Genomic DNA, 26,395 nt, shown 5'->3' on the forward strand with positions numbered 1-26,395 from the left:
TATTATATTTTATGATATTTGATATTTATATAGTATTTATTATTTAATACCTATATATATATATATATATATATATATATATATATATATATATATATATATATATATATATATATATATATATATATATATATATATATATATACAGCCATATCGCACTGCTACGAGTGTGATATTGTGTTAATACAACAGTTCGATGGCATAATCCTGTGTATAAAAAAAGAAAATCAAACACAGAGAGTTGATATTATTATTATTTATGTGTATATGTCTGTTCAAACATGCACCCAAAAACCTTTTGCTTTAAATCGCGTGTACAGCATTTGTTTGGGAAACAGCGTCTATTTATCACTATGGAGCATGTTAGCTGACAGTCACGCACCGCTATATGACTGTTTTGAGGATTCATAGGATTGGCAACGTAAAGGAAAAGGAAAGGTGTTTCAGTGTTTTTATGCCTAAATAAAATTAAAGCACAGAACAGGCTCACATTTAAGAGCAAGGGGTGGTGGTTCGGCGATATGGAAGGATCAGCTCTTTAATGTTTATTGCCACCCTTCATGGAATGACTGAAAATACAGGAGAAATACAGGAAAATACCTTCACGGGATGATATCGGGATAGAACTGTAAAATACGGTAGAATCCCGGGAAATACAGGGGGGTTGATAGGTATGTACATGTTCAACACTGACTGACGGATACCTACTATCATGGTTTTAGGGCTATATAATATATAGTAATTTACTGTATCTACTGTAGGATTTTCTACTGTATTTTTAACAGTGCTTTTCTTGCAACCACAGCTACAGTAGTTTATGCAGTAGTACCGGTAATAAGAAAACTTGCTGTGGTGAATTGGTTCAAAAGTTCAGGAAAAGGCTGTAGAACAAACTTAGAATGTCATCTTTATTAAATAAGATAAAATAGATAACTTCAATATTGATCGGAGTTAAAGCATCCGTGTAATACATTTACATTTAGTCATTTAGCAGACGCTTTTATCCAATAGAGAAGAATACATTATTTGTTGTCCTTGTACAGTGTATCTTTTTACAGGAATAAAAACATGCAGATAGTAATATAGATGTAAAACATAGAAAAGTATTTGGAGTCAGCTGAAATAAAAAAAAAACAGCGACCTTACAGCACAAATTGTTTTGTCTGTTTCCATTGCTTTGAGACTGATTTTTTAATGAGAGTGCTAAATCAACATTTCACACAAGCTTAGGGCAGAGATCAAAACAATTAGACATTACAATACAACATAGCTATTAAACCGCTGAACTGTTATTAATAATGTCTAACATGAAATTTAGAGTTCAAAGAAATGTAAAGTTTTGCACGTTCACGTGATTAAACTCTAGAGTTCTATCTGTGAATAGGAGATCTATGATACCACCCACGTGGTCTCAGTTTCTCCAGCTCTGAACGACAACAGCCTGATGGAGCTGGAGTTGTATCCTGCAGTGCAAAGCTGTTGAGTTTGTGCAAGCAATAAAACAATTGAGCGGACACGCTGAGAAGTGAGGAAGTAAAAAAAAAAAACCTTAGTAATCTGCATCAATATCTGCCTCAGCGAGAGCTGAAGATACATCTGTGTGATTAAGGGCTCAATGCACATAACGCCACCAGTGTTTTCTCCTAACTCAGAGTCAGAACAAATCAATTAATAATCATCACAGCGTGCATTGAATATGCTCTATTAATTAGAGACAATCGGGACTTAATATGATAATTGAATTGATCTGTCTTATTTAACAGAGCAAGATATGCCATCAAAAAACAATATTGAAATTCAGGTTCTTTTGCGATTGAGTTGATTCTTTCCATCACGCTTTCTCCAAAGAGCTTTGATATTTTTTTTTTTCTTCTCATGACCTTTTTTCTTTTTTTTATGTGAGCAATGTAAAGAGCTCTGAGTCACTGGGTTTAAAAGCCTCACTGACAGCTAGGGGAAAATGTGATCCATAGACATTATACTTAGTTGATTTTTAAAATGGAAGTATGATTAGATTTCCTCATCTTACTTTTTAATAAACAATTAACTAGATTTCAGACCACATTAATTTTTTCCCCTTCTTTTAGTGTAGCCGTAAACAACAGAATCCTGTTTGAGAGGTTATTTTTCCAGACACTGGGTGTCTTTACTCCTTTAATTTTAACTCAGTTAAAGCCTTCTAAATAATATCAGGTGAGACAGAAAATAATTTGTTTGTTGGTTATGGTCAGTAATGGACTTTCAGTTTGAGTATGATGCTGTTGTGTTGCACTCCTTTAATGCCAATATGTCATATAGCCTACACCGTAAACCCTAATAGGTTGAGACCAGAGGTGGGTAGTAATGAGTTACATTTACTTCGTTACGTTTACTTGAGTAAAAATGTTGGGTAAGGTGTTCTTTTTTAGTACATTTAAGCATGTGTACTTTAACTCAAGTAAATTATTAGAGAAAAATAATTACTCTTACTTCCCTACATAGGTTTATTTAGCTTAGGTTACTTTATTTAATCAAAAATCAGGGTTTAGGGTTACATTTAGTATGGGGGCTTTTGAGAGATCTGCAGAGTGGATGGCAACATCAACAGCCTGAGGTATCAAGACATTTGTGCTGCCTATTACATTACGCCTGTTTCACACCGCAAGCGTCAGCGTTTTTGGTGTCCATGTTAACAGATTAGAGTTTTCATACCGCACGCAGCAGCAGCGCGTCAGAGCGAGGCGTGAGCGTTGCCGAAGCAGCAGTGCAGCGATAGTTTCGGCGCTGGGTCTATTTTTGACGCACTGCTCACGCTCAATTAAAGTGACAGTGCATTGATAATGACCAAAACACAATGAATGACAGTTAAAAAGTAGCAATTTTACCCAATAAATGCGTTAATAATGTCAAATGGTTTATTTATAGTCATTCAAATGAACTTAAAACGATTAAAAACGGCAACAAACATTTATTTAGGCCCGAACTACAAAACCAAATGTAAAACAATTTTAGTATCAGTTTTGCTTAAGTTGCACACTAGTGTTGTACGAGAGGGGAAATAGAATATTTACGGGATTTGTAGTCCATCACGAAGTGTATTGTGGGTAGTGTAGTGCGACACGCATGCTGGATTATGTGAGCTCGCTGTGTTCTGTGCAGCTGAGCAGAGCAAGAAAGTTTTAATCGGCTTTGTTTTATGTTCACTCAAGTTATTCCTACCGGGAGCTGTTTGCACTGTGAATCTGACAACACGAAAATAAGTAAAAGAATGGCATGCATTGGTTACTTTTGTCCGTCTCATCATCTGCACGAGCATGAATTAACGAGCTGTTAAAGAAAGTAACACTAGTTTGATCATGTATAAATATCATTATAACTAAATTGTATAAATATGATTATAACTAGGTCTACAGCAACCTGATAATCAAAAAACAAATGACATGATATCACAGGCGATTGTCCTCTGACTGCAGACACTTCTCATATAAGTTAGCTTGAGAAGCATGCAGTACTATTTGATCTATAAAATTTGTAAAATAAAGATTTGCAGGTTAAAGAAACAGCATAGGAGGGGGCTTTGGTGCAGATGAAAAGTTTAAAAGGTGTATTTGTATATAGAGAGACATGGCTAACTAGATAGAATAGACAGAGATAGGTTGATCTCTGCAGCAGCTGCCGAAGAGCTGCGCGCTGCAGACGCAGCTGGTGTGAAAGGCAAACGCGCTGCTGACGCTCTGCTCACGCGCCACTGACGCTTGCGGTGTGAAACAGGCGTTACAAACCACAGGAGAGGGCAAATTCTTCAGCAGGATAGCGCTCCTTCTCATACTTAAGCCTACACATCAAAGTGCCTGAAAGCAAAGAAGGTCAAAGTGCACCATGATTGTCCAGCTCATTCCCTTGATATGAATATTAATGACCATGTCTGGGGTAAGATGAAGGAGATGGCAATAAAGAGGAATCCAAAGAACCTTGATGAACTCTGGAAGTCCTACAAGAACGCTTTCTTTGCCATTCCAGATGACTATTAATAAGTTATTTGAGTCATTGCAAAGATGTATGGATGCAGTCCTCCAAACTCATGGGAGTCATAAACCTTATTAATTTTTTTCCACTGCACCATGACTTTATATTCTATACTGTACATTATTTCTTTTAAGTGACAAGACTTTTGTCTCACCAAAGTCAGACCTTACTGTCCTAATTAAATAACTAAAAACCAAGACATGATCGTATTTTATTTTGTTAAAATAAATGTAATCTAGAGGCGTTTGCCTTTCATATAAGCCACTTCTGATACCAAATAATCAACTAGAAGTGAGGTTATTATTTGCTTTTCCTAAAACTTTGATAGGCGACATGACTTTTGTCAGGTAATGTATATATATTTGAAAATTTCTGCTTCTTTTCAGTATAATTGCAACTTTTTGTTCATTTTAATTCTGCTAGACAGGTTGAAAATGTCTTTGGCAGTCAACTGCACAGTAATGCCATTGATTTTGCCATATAAATTGGACCCCAAGTCTGCTGATGACACATTTGACGAAATAGCTGTTCAACAAATCAATCAATCGCTCACATATCAGCCAAACTTATGAACACAATGGACAATCAAATGCATTTAGACTAGTCACCACTAAAAATACCAGAGTGCAGATACGCATGTTAGAGATTCGTTTGGCAGTTTCGGTTTGAAGTGTTCCACTAAAATAAATGTTTTGTCTTATCATCATGTCGAAAAACACAAACCAGCTGTGTTTGAGAGTCTAAGCAGACGTTGTTTGAAGACCATCGGCTGCCATTATGCAAATTTGTTATGAATCTAAATAGATCAGTTATGGATGTGACACTAGAAATGCTAATGACTTATCTTGGCAGTTCAGAATCAATTCTTTCTTTCAGCTTTTGTTGTGTACTTGATTTTTCAAAACTTTCTCAAACTACATGTGCATTAAAGATAAAATTGGAAAAAGCACAATAGGGACACTTCGGAAAGCGTATAATCCTCACTTTGATATTCCAGAAATATAAAAACTACCACAGAGTTCTTTGAACTGTTTCCTCCTTTTCTCAAATAAGAATTGTCATATCAATAGCCAATTTACATAAGTTAATCTGCTTTAAAGTGACTGCAGCTTTCCCACACAATCAGCCTGTGTGACGATGCATTTACAGATACACCCAAAGTGAAATTTCTCACCATAACAGACACACATTTCCATCACTGAGGTTGGGAAAAGAACATAATAAAATGTCTTTTCAGAGGCAAATTAGACAAGTGGAACTCACTTCTACAATGTCTCCCGAAACATCTCCTCTTTTCAAATACCTGCTAAAACTTCTTTTTATTTGCCTATAATCAGTTCAGTGCAATTAGCTAGGTAACTGAATGAACACTGATTGTTAGGGGACCTTGTTGTCTTGATATCCCTTTACACAGATCCTATTGTGTCTAATGACCCCCTAATTTGCACGAGAAGATGTATTATTATAATTATGAACAAAAAAGCAGGTCACTTAATTGCCTTGCAGAAGTTCAATAGAAAGGCCAGAACTGGCTGTATAAATATGTGACCCACTATGTGAAACTGTGGCTAAAGCTGCGTTATATATTTCAGAGAAAAAGTACATCAAAGCTGTATAGCTATGACAATTACAAAAATACGCCATTGTCTGTTTATTACAGTAATTGATAGATTAAATATCAAGGTGTTTATATACAGCAAGTTGAAGGATAGTGAGTGAAATACAGCACTAAATTTACATTTTTAAATTGTGCACAAAAATGCACGTAAAATAAGTAAAGTAACAATTTAACAACACTATTTTGAGCACAAAACAAATATTGGAAGTTTGCTTCCAGGCCTGGATTGGCTAATCAAGAGGACTGGAAAAATTCCCAGTGGGCCGGTCCATTTTTTGGCAAGTCCCTAGTGTCCCTGCACTCTCAGCAGTTCACTTTTTTCACCTATTGCGCATGTCTTTTGACTGTGGGGGAAACACCCACACAAACATGGGGAGAACATGCAAACTCCACACATGAAATGCCAACTGGCCCAGCCCAGACTTGAACCATTGACCTTCTTGCTGTGAGGCAACAGTGCTATTCATTGACCCACCGTGTCAGCCTGCCTGTTAGTGTGCCCCCCCCCAATAGTTTTATTGTTTCTCTATGCTATTTAGACCTTCATTTCATATGAATTGCACATGTAAACTTTATGGATTTCCTCATAAATGTGCCATATATCAGTGGAAATTGGACAATCTTAGCTTTAATTTGATATGTGGCACATACTATATTTTGGTGGTGCATTGGGTAGCATGTGTGTTATGGGTAAGTTGGGTAAGCTAAATTGTCCGTAGTGTATGTGTGTAAATGAGTGTGTACAAATGTTTCCCAGCGATGGGTTGCAGCTGCATGGGCATCCGCTGTGTAAAACATATGCTGGACAAATTGGTGGTTCATTCAGCTGTGGTGACCTGTGATGAATAAAGGCACTAAGCTGAAATGAAATTAAATGAATGAATGTTTTGCCGTTTTAAATATATTATATCCTCAGTCATTATTAAAGATATTTTAAAGATACAGTTTTTTTTTTTCGTGGAGTTTTTATTCATTCTGTTTCTTGTCGGCTTAGTCCCTTTATTAATCTGGGGTTGCTACAGCGGAATGAACCGCCAACTTATCCAGCACATTTTTTTTTTTTACACAGCAGAGTCCCTTCCAGCCACAACCCATCTCTGGGAAACATGGAGTTTTCATTGAATCAAAATAAAATGAATTGGGTTTTCACAGAAAGGGTCACATATTGTGTATATTATGGTAAAGTGCTCACTCTTTGTCCATTTCCCTACCCAAAACTATTTTCAAAGACTAAATGAAATGTTACTACTTCAAACACATTTGTGCTGTTTCAAGTACAGATTGATTGCAATCTTTGGAGAATTTGATCAATCATCTTAGCGAGTGGCAAAACTGCCCTGTGGCCTCTCGTCCATATTGCTTTGTGATTCATAGGAAATGCTTCAGACTTACTGGAGTTGAAGTCCAGCCAGCATATAATAAACAGCAAGAAGTCCAGAATTAATAATGCTGCACTCAGGGGTCTCAACAAAAAAAGCCAGATTTATCAAAGAATGCACAGCAAGGCACATCACAGCTTTTTGGGATTTACCATTCTGAAAGACTGACTCTCGTATATTAGCAGACATCAGACCTACAGGATAAAATGTCACATTCTGATTTCAGCTTCTGATGGGACTGTCAGGGGGCCACTTTGAGAAGAAAGCCTGCAGGACTAGACTCTAGGTTCCAAGAAACAGCCGCTGTTTTGTCACGGCTCCCTTGGAGATCTTAGAGAAACCATTTACAAAAGCCATCTTGAAAATTACACAAACACGGAGCCAGGCATTGCAGTACACAACAAGTGATTGCCTAGGGTGTAAAATGACAAGAGGGCACTGCTCAAGACATTTGTTTGTATGTTTGTTCACGCTTGATTGTTTAGCTGCTAGACAAGAGTTCTATTCAAGCGCAAATGATTTAGTCACTTTTTATTTTTTTGGACCTGTTTTGTTACAAAGCAAAAATAATGAAGCTGTAAATATATGTATGTACCTTTAGATTAAACACATAAGACTCATCTTCAGAACAAATATCCACATTTTTCATCAAATCTAAAAGAAACAGATCAATGTAAATTTTATTTTCTTCTTGGAAATTTTGGAGATTTATATATCACATGAAAGTTTAATAAATAAACTACATTGATGTATGGTTCATTAAGATTTGAGGATGGCTGAGTGTTTCTATAATATTAGACCCCAAGAGCTGCTATCGAATTCCAGGTAAATTGTGTAATCTAATCTGAGAAGAAGATCAGCTAGGAAACCAGTTGCTCAACTGTGTCGATCATGCAGCTTGAGCCCCCCTCTCTCTGCCCCCTACATTACTTTCTACATGGGGTGTGTTTCCTAAATGACGACATAACTCGAGGCTGAACTATCATAGTATGATGCATCGTTTAAAAAGGGCGATGTAGAGACCAATGTTTCCCTAAAATCGTAGATCCATTGTTTGAACCATGTTAGTTATAACATAAAATGCCCATAAGGATGCTCTAAACAGGGTGGAGTAACAACTTCTTTAGAGAAAAAAAAATGTTGTTTATTCACACAGACATTTTATTTATTTTTTTTAATCCAATATAGGCTAGTTTTGGTAAAAACATGCACTGTCCATATTAACTGAAATATATACAGATATTATGAATTTTCCATATTCTGTTCTAAAATATAAAACTACTTACAAAAAGTTAAGTTTTATTCTAATCTCATATTTGTAAGTGAAAAAAATTGCTAACTGTTGTTATTTACAGAAGACTATTTATTAAGAAACGAAAAAAATACTTCTTATTTAAAAAAATAATATTTTTAGTAGTAGTAGTAGTAGTATTTTTTATTAATAATTTATAATTATTATTCATTCATTCATTCATTCATTCATTTTCTACCTCTTTTTCAGAGCCGGGTCGCGTTCGCAGCAGTCTTAGGAGAGAACCCCAGACTTCCCTCTCACCAGACACTTCCTCCAGCTCCTCCAGGGGGATCCCAAGGCGTTCCCAGGCCAGCCGAGAGACATAGTCCCTTTAGCGCGTCCTGGGACATGACTGCAACCTGAGCCACCTCAGCTGACTTCTCTCAATGTAGAGGAGCAGCAGCTCTTCTCCGAGCTCCTCCTGGGTGTCAGAGCTCCTCACCCTATCCATTATAGCCACCCTTCGAAGGAAACTCATTTCGGCCGCTTGTATCCGAGATCTTGTTCTTTCGGTCATGACCAAAGGCTCATGACTATAAGTGAGAGTAAGAACGTAGATTGACAGGTAAATCGAAAGCTTTGCCTTTCGGCTCAGCTCGTTCTTTACTACAACTGACTGGTACATTGACCGTGTTACTGCACCAATCCGCCAGTCAATCTCAAGTTCCATCCTTCCCTCACTTGTGAACAAAACCCCAAGACTTCATTTTGGACTTTCCTCCAACCTGAAGATGGCAAATTACCTTTTTCCAGTGGAGCACCATGGCCTCAGCAGGGCCATTGTCACCAATTCTGTTCATAATTTTTATGGACAGAATTTCAAGGCTCTGCCTTCGGCTTCAGGGGGTCTGATTCAGGGACCACAGGATTTCATCTCTGTTATTCGCAGACAATGCTGTTTGGTTGGCTTCATCAAACAGGGATCTTCAGTATGCACTGGGGTGGTTTGCTGCCGATTGTGACGCGGCTGGGATGTGAATCAGCACTTCCAAATTATTCATTTATTTTCTGTGTTCAAAATGGCATAAATGTTTTCAAAATGCACTGCAAAGGGAACGCAATTGTCAATATGTAGATTACTAAAACTGAACTTTAAAAAATCTTCGAAAGAAAATTACACGGAAAAGAGATGACTTAAATGCTTTATTTTACAATTCCAAGTTTAAATGTGGAACGTTCTAATTGAATAGGGCATAGGGGGGAAAACTGGCAATAAAACACAAGCAGGAACTATGCTCCCAACTACCGTTGTAGAAGTGTAGTTGCAAGTGTACAAGTTTGTGACGCAGTTTGCGAATATTTTTTGTAGCAATGGATTTAGGAAACGGCAAATCAACAAACTATGGAACCTTTGTGACTAATAATGGTTTTCAGAAATGCAACCCAGAGCAGCTCACTCACATTCCACACAGAAGGTCTTAAGTTTTCAATTTGGTATCTTGTGGACATTTATGTTTGGTATAATTTTAAATGTCTCTGTGTGATTGGTAAAGTGGTCTTAATTTCACTATAATATTTCAGAATTTTACTTGTATATGTTGATCTGGGTTTTGGCTTTAAAAAGATCATTGCCAGATTCTCCACTTCAGTGAAAATGATCTTCATATTAACTTATGACCAGACAAGGGTCTTTGTGTAGCTTTTATTGTCATATTTTATGATGGCTTGTTGTAATTTGAGTATTCAAGGGAAAGATTCAAATGTGTTGTGGGATCCTGTGGTCAGGAGACCCTGTTGCAGTGTATGCATCTCTGCATCAAGACTTACATGCTGCAACGTACTTCTACACAGTATTATATCTTTAACTTTTAAATGTATCTTTGGGTAATTGATGTTTTAGATTTCTGAATTGGCTTATTTTGTTTGATTATGTGAATTAGCATGGAAAATATTTGCCTGAGACGATGCAGTGGCGCAGTAGGTAGTAATATTACCTAAGTACTAATATTACTTAAAGGAAATTAGTTTACAGTTTAATCATCTATCTAAGAATTTATTTCACCTCTATTTGTATAGCTCTTTTACAATTTAGATTGTGTCAAAGCAGCTTCACATGAAAGATCATATCATAAATTGAAATCGTGTCAGTTCAGTTTTCAGTGTTTAAGTGGTTTAATAATTACTACTGAGAGTCCAAACACTGAAGAGCAAATCCATCGATGCAGAGCTCTACAGATCCCCAACCATGCAAGCCATGGTGACAGCTGCGAGGAAAAAACTTCAGAAGAACCAGAACTAACGAGGTTGTGTCTGTGAGCAGATGTAATTAGCTAGCATACTGACTCTAAGCATTTCGAGTAAACTATGAAAATAAGGAATTATTAGGTTAATAAATGTAAATTAGGCTAAATCACAACCTATTAGGTGATCAGCTGAATTAGATTAATATAAATTTTAATTATTATAAATTGGAGTCATCTGTTTACAGCTGCACGAGAGAAGGCTTACATGCATTTACCCTTCACACTGTTAGTTCTGTCTTAGGACTAATAGAAGGATCTTTACACAGATATTTGGCAAAGATACAACTATTTAAACATCTTTAATTTGAGATTTCAGAAAATCTAAATATTGAGAAAATCCCCTTTAACGTTGTCCAAATTCCATTCTTAGCAATGCATATTACTAATAAAAATCAATTTTGATAAATTTACAGAACAATATTTACCAAATGTCTTATTAAAAGATCTCTCATGAAAGATTTTGCCTCATACGATGTATTTGGCTGTTCCCAAAAATATATCAATGCAACATAGGACATAAAATAAGCATGACATGATTTATATGATTAAATTGCAAACAAATGTTGTTCAGAAAACAAACAGAAGCTTAATCATATCTAATTGAATCTTAGTTAAGTGCTAAGATTAGTTATTATTTAAGAAAATGTGTGCTTTATTTACTTTACAACATATTTCGCTTAATATTTTTCAACTCAACTGTTGATTATGCTTAGTTTACCTTGTGCAAAGTAAAAATAAAAAGGAGTTTGTGAAAGTGACACTCTCTCAGATTCAGCATTGCCACAACAGCAAGCTTACATAATAAAATGCATCTTGCTTTTCTGAGTTCACTAACAGGTTTTAACACGATCGTCTTTATGCTTAGATTTCAATATTTTCTTTTGATCTTCTTTTCAGCCAGCTGAATAAAAGTTAAGAGCATTTTTGTCCTTAGGTTGACTTGAGTTTGTTAAATGTACGATTTTTTACTGAGTCATTTGAGATCAGCATTTCATTCTTTGTAATATGAAGCAGGTTTTGCTTTAAGGCTTTGGGTGTGCTCTTTTATTTGACCCTTACATTGACCCTTACTTTATGCACACAATAAACATGTTTGAACAGATGCTAGTTTAGCTTTAGAAATTGAAATGGAAGTTATTTTTAGCCCACACTGGAGTCACTTTTTTGTTCTAAAGGTATCTTAAAAAGAAAATAGTGTATAGGCATGGATGAATAATAAGAGGTCAGTAAGCGTAAATGGCCATACCGTGAGCCTCAGACACCATTGTTTTCTTGTTTTAAAGTAAATTTGTTTAAAACAAGTGTAAAACCCTGGTGGACAAAATGCCATTCAGAACACAAAGCAGACTGTTGCGTGACTCATGGGCCACACCTCATCATTTGCATATTATACATTGGGTTCTGCGTCATCTAAACCTGACAAGCAGCTGCATAATCAGATCACTGGCAAAAACACAGACTGAAATGTTGCTCTGGTATCATTAATATGCATGTCACATGCTGTGTTTGATAAGCCATTGAGAGAGACCTCAATGATCATTTTACTCCCTTGGCTATTTTTAAGTTTATGTATGTCACTATGTATGTGGGACTTTTAATTTGAAAATGGGAGATTCAGATTGTTTACTATGTTACTGAGCAACAATTGCACAAGACATGCTCAAATTCGCGTCAGAACACAAAATGCAAGAATTACAGATTATAAATTTATTCAGCTCCACTCTGAAGAGGCATAAGGTATGTTTCACCAGCATGGATTATGCCACAATTTGAGGCAATCTTTACTGTACGGATGTAAGGTTGAGAAGGCATGGTAAGGGGAATGAAAGTAAGCAAAAAATTAACGAGTAGGTAGGTTGATTGGGCATCCTACCACAATGCCCTGAGACTCAAAGAGGAGGTATCGTGTAATATTTTGGTAAGTGATTAGGACCTTACCAATTCAGCCTAGGAAGAAAGGGTTATAAGGATTGTTAATGGGAAACTAGGAGAGGGAGGGAGGGTCGGTGGGTTTGACAAAATGAGATAAACAATGCTAGAGGGCTGATCTGCCTTAAATAAGTTTAGGAGATAAGTGATTGGATAAGGAACCCTGAACTTTTGTTAACAAGTTAACTTCATTTGCTCTGTTAATTTATTGTGAGATTTGATTTGTATGTTTAAACAAACGCATGTAGACTGCTGAATCACTTCAAATCACTCAGTCATCGGTAACTGTCATCGGTTCATGCAGAGGTTAATATTAATTTCTGGCTGTGTTTTCTTTGACATCATAGCTTAAAATACAACACAATACATCTCTATCAGTCTCTTTTGTCGAGCTTAGTTATAATTTAGCCTTTATTAACAACAGATCTCATGATCAAAATAGGTTAACGTTACTCTGATGGGATTATATTAGAGAGCTTACTCTGTTCATGTAGGTAAAATAAACATCCACTTCTTAAGATAAAATATTTAACTAGGCATCTACTTTGTTTGTTAAAATAGTTTTTGATAAATTAAGTATTGTTTTATTGTTCATATTCAGCGTATATCATACTGTGTGTGTATCTGGGAGAGCTGCATGTCAGAACACAGCTCGTTTCCAAATATGGTCAATTATGGACCTTCTGATTGTATAGAACATTTCGTGGAGTTATAAATGAGATGTTTCAGGAGATTTTTTTCCTTACCCAAGCTATATACCTACTATGTAGTTATCAATGTAGAGAGCAATTTAACTTATTGAACCATTGCAGTATATGGCACCTTTAGGTATGCTAATTTCAAACTATTTTGGAACAATTTTTTGGTTGAAAAGTGCTGGAATCTCTTCTGCTGTAGAGAGAGGTGGAAGGCTGTTGTGGGCTTGCTTATGCCTCCTCAACGCATCTGCTATGTTTACCCTCTCTTTGGATCAGGCATAGGTCTCTCAATATAATTTGTGCTTATAGGTCAAACAGCAGTGCAGAGTACCTTTCATTCTAAGAGTCCATTCATAGAGGCAGGGCTGATGGAAAATTAACAAGTTTATCAGAATCATAATATGCATATTTGGATGCAAACATAGCTATTTAGAACACCATGTCCTTCGCCTCCATTATCTATTTGCGATGAGTAGCAGTCTGTAAGGCCAGGGTACTAAAGGGTTTACGGGATGTTGCTCAACCAATCCATGTGTTTCTTGAGAGAAGGCATTCGACCATATGCCTTATGGCACTCTGTTGTGGGGCTCTGGGGAATGGGTTCTAAAGTGCTCTGTTAAGGGCTCTGTATGAATGGAGCACGAGTTTGGTTCACATTGCCAACAAAATGTCAGACTTGTTCATGGTGTAAGTTGAACAGCTGTCCTGTCTGGTGGGGATGAGAATCACCACCTCCAAGTCCAAGGCCATGCTTCTCGACTGAAAAAGACTGGTTTGCCAGTTCTTGTCCGAGGTAAAGAAGCATTGTTCATTGTTACATTTAGTTACATAGCAGATGGTTTTATTCAAAGCCACATGTTACAAATGAGGATAATAGAAGCACTTCACTTAAGCACTTGAGGGAAGGACTGAACATGAGATTGAAAGAAGAATTAGTGCAGCGGCAGCAGAAATGTGGTCAGTATACCTGCCTGTTGAGCTAAAAGGCAAAGCTCTTGATTTATTGCTCAATTAACATTCATACTCTTACCTATATGGTCATAACTCATACAACTGGCCGAAATAAACTTCCTTCAAAGGGTGGGAGCGTGTACCCTTAGAAATAGAGCTATGTCACTCGGGAAGGGCTTGGAGTAAAGCCACTGCTGGAGCTCCACATTAAGAAAAGCCAATAGAGGAGGCACAGGCATCTGTTTCTACCTGGAGAGGGCTTCCAGGATCGTCCACCTGGAGGGTCTAGGAGAAGGGATCATGGAAGCTTCTTAATTCTATTTTGTGCATTCTTATTTCTTTTACTTGCATCCATTCTGTGTTTCTCAGTTCCAGTTCAGGATTCAAGGGAAGAATGCAAGGAAAAGATGCGAGGACAGAATTTAATGTAGTGAAATGATATCTCCTCCATTCTTTTAGCATCACTTTAAAGCATCGTCATTTAATGAAAACTGTACATTACTGATTTTGCTTGCATGTCTTGATTTTTCAATTCATTCATTTTTTTTCGTTTAAGTCTCTTTATTAATCAGGGGTTGCCACAGCAGTATGAACTGCCAACATATCCAGCATATGTTTTAAGCAGCAGATGCCCATCCTGCTGCAACCCATCACTGGGAAACATCCATACACTCTTTCACACACATAAACTACAGACAATTTAGCTTTAGGAAACCCACGCGAACACGGGGAGAACATGCAAACTCCACAAAGAAATGCCAATTGACCCAGCCGGGGCTCAAACCAGCAGCCTTTATATTGTGACGCGATTGTGCTACCCACTGTATCACCGAGCTGCCTTGATTATTTTATATAACACATAATTACATACATTGTAATAATTTCAACCGCCACAAGTAACTACATTTGTCTTAGAGATTAGAGATGTCCCGATCAGGGTTTTTTTTTTTTTTTTGTCCTTAAGTACAATTCAAAAACATTTCCCTAGGTAGGCGTCCAGGAAGCATCTAAAACAGATGCCTGAGCCACCTCAGCTGACTTCTCTCAATGTAGAGGAGCAGCAGCTCTACTCCGAGTTCCTCCCGGGTGTCAGAGCTCCTCACCCTATCCATTATAGCCACCCTTCGAAGGAAACTCATTTCGGCTGCTTGTATCCGAGATCTTGTCCTTTCGGTCATTACCAAAAGCTCATGACTATAAGTGAGAGTAAGAATGTAGATTGACAGGTAAATCGTAAGCTTTGCCTTTCGGCTCAGCTCGTTCTTTACTACAACTGACTGGTACATTGACTGCATTACTGCACCAATCCGCCGGTCAATCATTTCTCAAAAGTCATTTGATTTTGAGTAGCTGCCGATACAAAAACCTGATCCGATACTTCAGACACAGACATACTCGTGCTTTCCGCTTCAAGCTGCTTCCATGTTTTGATTTGCTGATATTTAACCCCCGTTTACAATTAATTTATGCTTAATATGGCTTGATTTTTAAACTTTAGTAAGTGATTATTGGCAGGGATGTGGAGGAGGAGAATTTACATCCACGTCATTTAGTCAATAAAACACTTCTGCAAAGGATTGACTGATGTTTCCTTGCTAATGCCTCCTCAGGAAGCTTCCTCTCTCCCCGATTCTCGCCTCCTCATGGTGCAATTAGAGGATTGAGATGTCCTACAAGCTCGATTGGTTTCCGGGTCATAGGATGGAGGATGGAGGGGCGAGGAAACAAGGAAGAATATTGAGAAGTGCTTGATGTCTCTCTGCTTAGAAATCAGCCTGGGAATGCCTTGGGATCCCCCCCCGGTGGACCTGGAGGAAGCGTCTAATGAAAGGGAAGTCAACTATGAATGGGCAGATGGTTGACTGTCCTTGTGTTGCCATAGTGCTTTTACCTATTTCTAGAATTGTGAAAAGCACCATTTTATTGTAATTGCCTGACAGAGTGACGAAAATATTTTTCAAAGCATCTTTTGTGTTCCACAAAAGAAAAAACAACCAGAGGGTGAGTAAATGTTCACTAAAAAAAGCTTTAAAATTGAACAATATTGCTTAGCGAGGAAATGTTTTCCTCGCTAATATGCATCTCTTGACCTTAGTTCAAAGAAATGCCAACAATTCAACTAAATGAAAATGAGATTCATGGGTTGACCCAAGCCAGCTCTCATTCTGTCATGGTCAGAGCCTTTTGTGGACAACAAATTACTTGCAAATTCAATTCATTGTTTAATTTTTTTTTTTTTTATTCAGCACAGGTTAGAGGGTGTTTTGCATGGTGCTAAAGTTATACATTTCTTTTGTTGCAAAGCTGTTGTTTTATAAGATTGCACGTTATTTAAAATAATTTTGACAGTCTGGGAGATTCAACATATTAAAAAGTCCTATAAATTTAAACAAAGCATTTATTTCATATAAATTACACTGCCTCCAGACCATAAGCCCTGTCACACTGGCATCTATTTAATTTGTTGACGTGGTTGTTGACAACCAAATGCATGTTGACATGATCTAATTCCACACATTTAAACTCTTTTGGCCCTAATCTGCTTCTATTAACAACTGCCTGTAACAGAGTTGAGCATAGGGTTGTGTCAAATAAATGAAGCTAAATAATAAAGATAAATAAAGCGATTATTATGATGTTTCCTATAGTGGATGGACTAGATGCAAAATCAATTTTTGATGTTGTCGGCATTCAAGTGAATGGTATATTTTTAGACTGCAATGAATGATTGTGTGTGCGTGTGTGTGTGTGTGTGTGTGTGTGTGTGTGTGTATGTGTGTGTGTGTGTGTGTGTGTGTGTGTGTGTGTGTGTGTGTGTGTGTGTGTGTGTGTGTGTGTGTGTGTGTGTACATACACACACACATACAAACACACAGGGTTCGACATTAACTCTCGTCTGCTTGACACCTAGCTTGGTGGTCAGTAGGCTGTCAAAGTGCAACTGCACTGTGGGTATCCTGACTTCATGTCCAAACTTGCAGACCTTTCTTGATCCCATCCCCAAGTCTTTCTTCAACTTTGCTTCCTGCCAACCACTGCTGTCCTTTCATAATAAAAGCAAAAAATGCCAAAAATAAATTTTACGAAAAGAAGAAATACAACATCTGAAAAATCCCAGCAGACACAGGATGTCAACATGACGTCAGATTAACATCATAGGGATGTTGCATTTTGTTTAGAAACAAAAATTGGGTTGATGTCAAAACCCTAACATCAGGCCGACGTCAATTTCTAACGTTCAACCTAAAATCAACCATATATCAACATCTATTGATGTTACAGCATGACGTTGTGTGGTTTTTACCCCTATGATGTCTATCAGACGTTAGATTTGGGTTGCAATACCTGACGAATAAATGTCAGTAAAAAGCCTCTACTACGGGTTTTGAAAATTTCCTTCCAAGCAGTGAGCAAAACAGCTCTAAGTATTTGAAAACATCCAGCTGATGTTTAAATCCGATTGAAATCTTTAAGTCTAATAGTGATATTTTAAAAAGATATTGGGATTTCGATTTGATTTCCAATTTAATTTTGTAGTCAAGCTTTAACTTAATGTTCTGTATCGTAGCTTCTTACTGCTAAAATGCAGTGAGTGTTAGTTAAAAAGAAACTGAAAAGATAATAACTAACTCCAACTTTTATTTAAATATGTTTATAGAAATTAAACACTATTTTTTCTCTGGAGATAACTGTAGTAAGTTATGGCGTTAGTTCTCTCCTGGTGCCTTTTTGGTGTTTTTTTTTTTTTTCATATGGTGTAACAGCTGCTAACAACTCTTTGAAATTCTCCTTTGCTGTTGCTAGCTACTATTTTGAGTGTCGCAGACAGTACCTTCAGTTGACTTTTAACAAGACACTCCTCATATAGCAAGCTGTGGTGCTTTTTTAGGTGCTGGTTGTTGTATTTCCTTGTGCTGTGGCAACAATTCTGCGACAGCTATTACAAATTATCTGTTTTTGTTCAGTGTCTGTGACTTCGAAAGCAAAATATTCCCATATTACCGACGTGCTGTTTTTCTTTGACATTAATTCGCCTATTAATTCATCTGAATCGGCAGACACCAACATCCCACTTGTCTGTGCTTTACTGTTTGTTTGTTTGTTTTATTGTGGGCGTTCCGCATATTTCAATTGCGCAATTCTGATTGGGCAGAATGAAAGTGTGCTTACTCAATTGGCTAGTGAGACTATCACAGAGAAAGCAGTCATGCAATTGCTCTGGGTGGGGGAAACTATATAATCGCAAGGTTTCAAATCGCGATTCGATTTCGATTAATCTCACAGCTCTAGTGTGTAGGACTGATCATGACTGACAATGAGTGATCATTAATGAATGAATGTTCTGTTGATTAATGTAATTATCCACCCTAAAACATTGGATTCATTTGCCATTTGTTAAAGCAATGAAAAGGAAAGACTATCGGTGCATGGGACGTTGTCAGAGCTTGACAGAAACTTAATCAGTCTTTGATTAAAATGGTTGCCTCCTTGTTTTCTCTAGCTTGCAAAATATGTATTTTATTGGGTTTTGTTCCATGTAATTGCTCCATGCAGCTGGTACTGTATCTGGTTAACTCTTTGTATTCTCATATCGCATCTAAAACCACATTGAGAATGTGACGCGTGCCACTTTCTTTGCAGATTTAAGTGCGTATGTGAGCTTGCGATCCTCTGCCGTTAGTCATTGCTATAGCCACCGTCAGCTTTCCCTACATACGTGTGGCAGTCAAGTTTCAAAATTGCCACTGTGTGCATCATTACTGAATGTGTGTCATTGCTTTACTTATGGTTAAGAATAGAGCAATATGCTGGTGTTTAATTGCATTGCTTTCATGCACACCTGCATTGGGCTCACACATACACTCTGCCTGCACACTGGCTCTATATTTTGCTAAATGTACCAACCAATGTATCAACCAGTCACAACAAACTGGGTAAGTGGACCAAACAGCTAAGATTAGCATCACGCTAAGGAGGGGTTTGGGAACAAATTAATTGCTGAACAAATCATATGGGAGTCGTTGGGATTATTAGGTAAAAATAAATGCATATTATAAGACAATCAAAGTGTTTTTTGACCTTGCATGCATCTCAGCCTGTTGTTGGAGACTCCCAAAACCAATATATGACCTTTTTTAATACATAATAGGGACTCAATGTTAAGATGTTGGCTCAACGTTGGATTTTGGTCACTTTCCAACACAACATAAAATTAAACAAATTAGCAATCATTATTGTATGTGAAAATAACATTCTCAGATGCTGGCTAGACATCGAATTTTGGTCACCTGACATCACAACCTATGATCTAACCTAATATTACCGTCTTATGATGTTGTGTAGCTGCTGAGGTGTGTTTAGGTGTCGTGAACTTAGTGTTGAATTGACTATGGTTCATAATATTATTAGAAAATACTTCACAGCAAAGGTAAATATCAATTATTTGTTACATACACACATACATATATAGGAATATATAGTGTGTGTAATGTTGTGAATTCTCCTAGGTGCATATTAAAATAATAAAAAAAAATAATGGCTTGTTAGGAATCATCAAGAGCTTTGATTAAAGCAAATTTCAATGAAGAGATTACATTTTTCAATTGAATATCATTTTAAATTGCATTTCAAAGTAGAACACATTCTGGAATGAAGTTGAAAAAAGATGACACAATGACTATTCATTCTTTAATAATCTAATTCTTTACCATTGTTTACTGCATGCATTGCACTGGATTGTCTCTTACATAAATCTTGTGCAAAAAAAAAAGTCATATTCAACGTAATAGATTTCAGCTGACTCTGATGTCTTTAAAGATTTTCAATGACCCATTTCATTCTCCGAATAATTTGAAGTGATAGCTAAAATTATTTAATCTTTTTTTTAGGTAAGGAAGAAGCTTGGAATTGAGGAGGTAAGAATAATGACTGGCCATATGGCTTGTGTCATCACCAGAGAAGGTGATGAGCTGCATTCTCACCTACTTGTCTGTCTCTGTGTGTGTGTGTGCGTGAAAGAGTGAGAGAGAGAGAGAGAGAGAGTGATGACCACATTTGATTCAGGTCAGTGAATGAAAAAAGAAAATGCCTCATCACGTGCACTGTAAATCCCTAAACACACAATTTTCTTAACCATCAAATATTGAATGATTGAGCAGAGATGTTTTATTTTTCACCTAGAAAACATCTAACTATAATTGCCATGTTAACGAGTAGAGGCTTTTGTTATATCTGTGGGAAATGCTGACATTAAAACAGCATATGCCAATTATCCACACAAATTTGGACACTTTTTATCCCTTGAATGCACCTAAACTCAACACAACACAAAAGCCTGACAAAGCCTGAAAAAAATAAGCATGTGGCCTTTTGTGGAAAGTCAATATAATTAGTATTTTATTGTAATCTTGTAGAGTTTAAATGAGCTTTTAGCAAGGATCAAGTTTTGGCTGGTTAGCACGGCCTTGTTATCTCCTACCGGTACAACACCATCTGACAGCAAAAGCATCTCCATTGACAACCGTTTAAAAATGTCTGTGTGTATAAAAGAATGGTGAGAGTTGTTTGTGAATGTGCTGCAATTTAAACATGTTTGCACGGGCAGTTGGTCGTTTGCTTTTTGAACTTTTTGAGAAAGAATAATTCATGATTTCTAGAAGCACTTTAACAAAGCCTTTGTAGTTCTGTTTTGATGTGATCTTTTTGTGTAGATTTTTTATTTATTTTTATTTTTGTGAACGAACGAATATTATTAATCCTTTTATGAATGTATATACTGTGAAACATACTCTTCCATGATTTTGTTCAGTCTTGATTCAAGGTTGATTCAAGTTTTTATTCTTGGGCAATGCATTTAAAATGAAGCAACAGTATGTTCCTCAGTGGCATTGTCAAAATACATATAATTGATATACCAAAAGTATGGAGACAGATCAGTCTCAAAAGTAATAAATTTACAAAATATAATTCATGAATACACAACACAATCCACCTATACAAAATCCAGTTTGTAAGCTAAAAACCCAATTTATTAATACATAAATCAAAATCTGAGAATAAAAAGACGATTAAAAAATACACAAATCCAAATCAGAGAATCAAAAGACAATTACACAAATTCAATTCGTAAATCCAAAAGACAATTTAAAAATACAAAAATCTTATTTGTAAACTCATAATATGATTTAAAAACACACAAATCTAATTTATAAATTAAAAAGACGATTCAAAAATACATGAATCTAATTCTTGAATTCAAAAGGCGATTCAAAAATACACAAATCCAATTTGTAAATTCAAATCACGATTTAAAATACACAAATCCAATTTGTAATTTCAAAAGACGCTCCATACAAAAGACATTTGGCAATATTTGACGAAATCAATTTAAATCACAAATCCAGATCACGGTTTTCTTTTTCTGTTTGATATTGTTTTGACTGTATTATTGTTTCTCTCCTTTTCAGGGTACATTTTTTGGTAAATTACGAAGGATCACGATTTCAGTAAGAAATATTTATTAATGCTCTCCTAAAAAAAATCTCAATTTCTTTTCAATTATGCCCGCACAACATTATGACATTAATATCAGGTTAAATTTAGGTTGTGACGTCAGGTGACCTAAAAAAGGGTGCATCTAAAGACAACCTAAAAAATAGTCAGCATCTAAGGACAACGTTATTTTGATGTTCAATAGTGACATCAAATGACATTGATATTTGGTTGATTTTAAGTTGTGTTGGAAAGTGACCAAAATCCAACGTCAAGCCAACATCTTAAACCATTGTCATATTGACATCAAATACTGACATTTATTTGTCAGGTATGGCAACCAAAATCAAAAGTCTGATAGCGGTCATATTGGTAACTTCCACACGTCAAGCTGTAACATCATTAGACGTTGATATTTGGTTGATTTTAGGTTATGTTGGAAAGTGACGGAAATCCAACGTCAAGCCAACATCTTAAACCAATGTCATATTGATGTCAAACACTGACATTTATTTGTCAGGTATGGCAACCAAAGCCTGATAGCCGTCAATTAGTAAAGTCCCCACAACGTCAAGAGGTAACATAATTAGACGTTGATATTTGGTCACACGACATTGGGGTACAACGTCAATCTGACATCATGTTGACGTCTTAGGTCTGCTGGGGATGGCCTCCAATGGTTATGAATAAAATGATTAGTTAGACACCCCTTTCCAGCAGTCTGCATTCATTCTCCCGTAAGGCTTAATATTATGTGGAAATGAGTAAAATCATGTAACGTGACCTTTTCAGCATCTTTAAATAAATCAGTCAAAAATTCTATGGCTCATACCACCCACTCATAATCCTTTTAATTAAGCATGATTACAATATTGACCAAAATAGTCTTCTTTTTTAATAATACTGTACTTTTACTATTGCAAGCAGTGAATCATATATAATTTGTGACAAAGCTTTATGCAGTGAAATGTGCAAGTGACACATAAGGTCAGACTGAAATGATTAGAGGACTTATTAAACTTCATCCACCTCCACTCGACAAGATTAGTCTTCAATAAATGTCAGTTCACAAGAAAAGATCTGGGATAAAATCATGATGTGATCTGTGGTCTTTCTTTGAGAACATAACATCCACCAGCATCAAGCATTACTATCTTATCCTATTCCAAATTCAAATTGCAAACACTTTCCTGTTTTTGTTGTGTTGGTGCACAAGCTAAAGCGTATCAATTACAAGATCACTTTCCGCCCTGACATGCCCAAATATATTCTCACATGCAGCACACACACATAGAGCGCAAGTGTTGACTTTTAACAATGTCAACAATCACCTCGGAGAAAGGGCTTGCAGGCTGCAGAACAAATATGAATGAGGGAGTGTTTGGGGAGATGTGGGCACCAGTTTGATGTCCTTTTGTTTGTTTGTTTTTTTTTCGTCTGTTGATTCTCTTGCTCTCCTTCTGCAATTTATTGGCTAGCACTCATTGTTTCTCTCTCAATAGTCAGGACAGAGCAAACATCAGATAACAAATGCATGTGTCCTTGGTGATGGTTTATGTACATTGGTTCAAGGTGTCCTAATAATAATAATAGCATTAATAAAAACACATGTTCTTTGGCTTATAGATTTTCCAAAATGTTAAGTTTTGTCTTGGAAAAATCAGTTTTATTTCTAATTTTCACTTCATTTAATTTTTTTATTTTCACTTTATGCATTGCGATTGAGTCAAAGAAGGAAATAAATATCACATTTGTCTTACATTAGATACATTAATTCAATATAAAACTATGGAATAAATAAGTAAAAATAAATACTTGTTGGTTTTTAATAATAAGCTGCATGTTATTGGAAAACTGACTTTGCTTTATTTTGTTTTCCTGCTATATAAAGTGTAATTTCACAAAATGACAACTCTATTTGTGGGAATTATTTTGTATGGGAGTGAATCTGCATTTACCACATATTAAAGCACATAAAAGCACAGATAAATACAACAGAACAATGATATAAGTGAAAGAAACAGCAGAGACTCACAGTATAGAGGTACAGAAATCGAAAAATCACATGTAAAACAACATCATAAATACATGAATTATTCAATACAATTGATCTTTTTAAAGCCTTTAAATCTTAAAGCCAATAAATAATTAACATTTTTTTTATAATTTCTTGTGCCCAAATGGTTTCAATTCGCTTGAAATCTTATATAGTCATATGGAAAAGGAAATCTTTCACTTTATTATGGTTGAACTTTGCAATGAGGTTCCTGGTTAATTATAATTCCAACTAGCAGAAACTATTGAAAATTCACACATTCGATAGAGATGCTGAAACAATATATTGTGCAGCCCTAATTTGTAGACCTAAAAATTGATTACTTTGACCTTTTTTTTTTCTTTTCATAATGAAATTTCCCTGAATTTCGCTGCAAAGCCTTTAATGCTGTCTATTGTGTCACCTTTCCCCCCCAAAGGTCAACATGTGCTAATTTCACTGCAACTTTCAACCTATGCGCATAATTTGCTGCTCTGTAGTTTATCACTGACACATTCTGCAATGCCCTCTGCTTCAGCATTTCCACTCTGACTGATACTCATAAGATCTGCATAGCAGTCCAAGGACTCAATGCTTGGATGACACTCAGCATCTCTTATCAGCATGGAGTACCATTCTAGACCAAAAAACCCGTTTCCGCTCCATTTTTCTAGGGTTTAGGACATTATTCACAACACCAGATGGCCGTATTATGGTGACAGAGGACCACTCCTGTATCATATGTTAATGTCACATTTATCTAAAAAATCACAAGACAGATAACATGTTGGTTTTGATTTTCTTTTCTCCTTGCTGTTGCCATTTCATTTCAAACATCTCCAAGGCCACTTGTACAGAAGCTCTGCTGAAGTATCAGTATCTCTTTGCAGCTCTCTCTCATCTTTTGATTAGTCTGGCAGATCCTGACTGTGATATCAATTGCTTGAAATATAAATTTCATTCCTGACTTCATCTGCTTCCTCCTTCAGAATCAATTCACAGAAGCATAACTCAAGTGGATCTGGATATACCTCATTTACACCATAAACCTCATCTAATTTATTTGAAAACCATTTATGCAACAGCATCACTTTGCACAGCTGAACATTTTCATTTGCTGTTAAAAAGCCATGTTGGGATTTGCTCGAAGGAATTTGTTTGTATTTTTTTTTTTCGAGTTCATAATCCAATGGAAGCACACTAGAAAGTTTGATGCTTTTCATTGTACAAAATGCTGCGCGCAGAGCTGCCTTGAAGACTGCGATGCCGTTTAATGTCTTACAGTAACCCATGGAAATGGAATGCGAAACACTAATTATGGTGGTATGAGAGCTTTGTTATGTCAGTGACTCTAAAGTCTAAATTAAATATTTCATAGGGCTTGCATGCTTAGTCTGAGTGACAGAGCTCTAACACAAATCTCTGTACCAAAATAATGCTTAAGGCAATGGATAAAAACTTTAAGGCTATGGTTGCAATATTGATGTGTTCCTGCCTGATTCAATTGATTTCATTCGCACTTGAGGCACATTTCCTACAACGATTGTAGAATATGAAAATGTTTGGCCAAATGTTTCAAACTAGTTGGTGCGGATCATAATAAAAATATGTTTTCTAATCTCCAACGCAAGGAGGAGTATTTTTTGTTTTTTGGAAAAAGATGAAATGTCTCATGTAGAGCAGCTAATTGATTCATTAAATATGTAAATATGCACATATTGCAGGAAACTAAATCAGACATCAGAGGGAGCTTTCATTTAGTGAACGCTAACCCGAATAACAGATGTGTTTGCAATAATAATCAGCTTGACCAAGATTTCTACTTCCAATTCTGCAGGTAAGCCTTGTATTACTGTTGTGTCAAAAAGCTAATTAGAATTCTAAGTATTTTTAATATTAAAAGTATAGTATAACATTGCTTAGCTCAAAATATAAACTAGCCTATGTAGCCTTTTTACTGTAGGTGACTAGCCTTAATGTTGACAACAACTGCGGTCAGCCATGTAATAATAAGTTGTAGTGTATTAAAAAAGTGTATTAAAAAGTACAATTAACCTGAAAAGAAGCACCTCTACAACTTTTTAATTTATGGTCCCCGCAAAGTTATCTTTAATTAAATCACAAAACGATACCTCAACCCATTACACAGAAAGCAGATAAAAAAATATCGTTACGATCAAAACTTACCTGCAAACGAGCGCTGTACACTTTCCTCTCCTCTGCCCCTTGCGTCGCACTGCAAGTCAACGTCTTTCGGCTACTTTTAACTGTGGCTTTAAAAACACACAATTTCTTGAGTATGCGGTCAATGGGGTGTAAGATTCCTTGGTTTCCACTTTCACAAATGAATTAGTGTGGCTGAGAGAGCTTGAAGGACGGCTGTAGATCACGTCGTGTTACTGGCATCTCCGATGATGCGCTCTGCGCTCCCGGTGAAGCTCTGAGTCAACAAGTAGCGCGCGCAGAAGAACCCTTTCAATCATATCCACAGCTTCTCTCAGCCCCTGCACGCTCATCCACGCCACGTCTGCTGCACCCACCCCCCACATGATTAGAGAGAGAGAGAGAGAGAGAGAGAGAGAGAGAGAGAGAGAGAGAGAGAGAGAGAGATGGGCAGCTCTGTGTCCTCTGCAAACACCGGTACTTTCTTCTACGCCTTTAATTAACTGGTTTAGACACCGTCGCCTCATTCGATATGTTCTGTTCTTAATTAATTTTCTTTAATAGAATAGAATAGAATAGAATAGAATAG

The 26,395-nt window shown here is 36.5% G+C and overlaps 1 protein-coding gene across 1 annotated transcript in view; it reads right to left on the reverse strand.

The window, feature by feature from the left end:
- npffr1l2 (neuropeptide FF receptor 1 like 2) overlaps nt 1-26,085 on the reverse strand; it is a 73,391-nt gene extending 47,306 nt beyond the window's left edge. Inside the window, exon 1 of the mRNA NM_001171697.1 lies at nt 25,831-26,085. The gene's annotated coding sequence lies outside the window, so the exon portion shown is untranslated. The remainder of the gene's footprint in view (nt 1-25,830) is intronic.
- Between the last annotated feature and the right edge of the window lie 310 nt (nt 26,086-26,395).

Source organism: Danio rerio, chromosome 5 (genome assembly GCF_052040795.2).
Source record: "Danio rerio strain M-AB ecotype USA chromosome 5, GRCz13ab, whole genome shotgun sequence".
Lineage (NCBI taxonomy): Eukaryota > Metazoa > Chordata > Actinopteri > Cypriniformes > Danionidae > Danio > Danio rerio.